We start from the raw sequence: 2,675 nt of genomic DNA, 5'->3' as shown, positions 1-2,675 counted from the left end.
GGAAAGCGCTAAAACATATCCTTCAATCCACTGTTTGTTTACATGCGACATTTTGAAAGAAGAATAAATTTATAAACGGCAGACGATATTTCTTATTTTTCAAGTAATAAGCTGAATATGAGGATCTCCCCTTATAAAGCCATGTTCTTTGGTTTAGTCGAGGTAATGTCTTGAATAAGTTTGGGCCATGCATGGAACACATTAAATTTTTTCTTATTGAGGAGGAATAACATTTCCACGAACTGAACGATGAAGAATGGTTATGCAAATTAATGTTTCTGACTGATATAACTAAACATCGCCATGAGCTAAAATTAGGAATGCAAGGAAAGGGCCAAACAATGCTGGAGCGTTTTGAATATTGGAAAGGCTTTGCTACAAAATTATCTATATTTTTCCGCGATATTAATACTAGTGTATACAAATACTTACGTTATAGCGTTAATATGTTATAGTGCTTCCAAATACACCGACCATAGACAGAGATGAACTTCAGACCTATGATGAAGCATTTAAGGAGGAATTTTCCAAAAGATGCAAAAACTTTGAAGCTTTTATGATTACATTTTCCTTCCTAATCAAACCACATTTTATAGACTCGCTCACAACCCCAACCGCTTTGTCGACTTTTGAGTGGATGGAAGTTGATTATTTTAAAATTGAACTCAGTGAACTAACATCTTTAGAATTATGAAAAGTAAAATTTACGGGATTACGAAAAAAATCTGGAAGATTACGATAAATCGACAGCTGTTTTAAATTGCCAAAGAGATTTAATTATCTGAAGCAAGTTGCATGTGCTTTGCTTTCCACTTTTGGTTCCACTTGAATCTATCTGTGTGAATCATATGAAAAATATCTTGAGTCTCCAAAGAAGTTGTTTAATAAATAAACATTGTGTCGAACTGATGAAACTATGTGTCGAACTGAAAATCACAAATTATACCCTTGATATTGCAATATTAATTAGAATGGTGCAGGGACAAGTCTCCCATTAAAAGTGTATTTTTTTTAACTATATTTAAGGAATACTTATGTTTTATGTTGTTTATTTTTTATTTTAATAAGTATGCTTAAAAGATACTTAATGCATAATATATGCATAATTTATACAAAGGGGCAATTTGCCCAGAAGGACTATTAATTTCGTTTTGGCATTTTGAGTCGATTCACTACAAGCATTGTTTCACTTTTCAAATTGTTGCCACCCAATATTATCGTTCTGTATTATATTTAAAGAAATTAAATAATGAAGAATGTGCATAAATGTATGTATGTTTCTCTCATTATGATAAAACAACGGTACCTAGAACCATCCAATTCTGAATAATGTACGTTTCTACCCGAATATGGGCATCTGAAAGTCCAAATTTGGAATTTGTTTTATTATCGATTTCATATTTTGTGAAACTTTAACGAATTTTTAGTTAACAAACTCAAGGATTTCAAAGCGAGCAGTGGCAACGTTGTACAGAAAAAAACATTTTTATTTCTAGGGCGCGAGACTGTGTATCGGAAATTCTAAAGATATGCTCATTTAAAAATTATTTTGCGATATTGCTCTTGAACTGAATTTTGTGGTTTAAGTGTGCGCTGGAGATAAAAAATGTTTCTTTTTTTTTTTTTTTCCCGGTACAGTGTTGCCATTGCTCGCTTTGAAATCGTTGAGTTTCTTAATTAAAAATTCGTAAAAACAAAATATGAAATCGATAAGAAAACTGTTGCGTCATAAATTATAATACGCCGTTTAGCTTAGACCGCTTTTCTTGACGCATGCGCCGTTAGCGTTTATCCGCGCGGTGATGACGTAACCCTTTCTTACGTATTTTTGTATTGTATGCATAATTTGTTTTTTATTTCTTCGCTATTCTCCCTGAATGAAGCTGTGTTTAAGTTAATCTCTCTCATTAAAAATTTTCATTGATGCTGTAATCTGTTTAGACTCATTTTTTTCTTCAAAAACAAATTTCAAATTTCGGCTTTCAGATGCCCATATTCGGAGGAGGATCAGTGAATTGACGATACTAAAACGAAATTGATAGCCCTTCTGAGCTAACGCTCCTTTGGGCTAATAATTTCTCGTGAGAGTTCCATGTTGATTAAGTTTGAAAATAATTCCTGCATGCCAGACGCGGTCAAAAGCAACAGCAACAGCTAGCTCTCTTAACCAGTTTAAAACGGGCACCGGTCTAGTATAAATCGAATGTTCAGGACTATTGAGTAAGATCGGTCAAGGCCAGTGGGCAGTGTATTTCGAGTTTCACTTAAGCGATTTTTTCATTCTGAATGTTGCTACTCTCAGAACAACAAAATCAGCAAATCCACATAATAAACAACACTGATAAAAAGTTTATGTGATGTAAATAAATAAGTACATGATAAAAATTTTAAATAAATAACTAAGTAATATAACAATGCAATAAAAAGGATTTAAATATTTAGAGATATGTACAACAATAAGTATATTGCGAGGAAGTTTAAGAATTTCTTAACTCATGTCTGTTTTATGGAGTTCCCTCCCCCCCTTTCTCCTTTTCTGTTGAATGTTTAATGCAAGTGGTTGATATCAAATGATATGTATAAAATTTAGCTACGGCAGGTGATTTAAAATTTATTTAAAAATACTACAGACTTGTTTTCTCATACGAAAATATGCATATGCTTATCGGCTTGAA

Source organism: Stegodyphus dumicola, chromosome 3, assembly GCF_044657685.1.
Source record: "Stegodyphus dumicola isolate Sdum_Otavi_A_Nest chromosome 3, ASM4465768v1".
NCBI classification, from domain to species: domain Eukaryota; kingdom Metazoa; phylum Arthropoda; class Arachnida; order Araneae; family Eresidae; genus Stegodyphus; species Stegodyphus dumicola.
Note: the sequence above shows the minus strand (reverse complement) of the source record.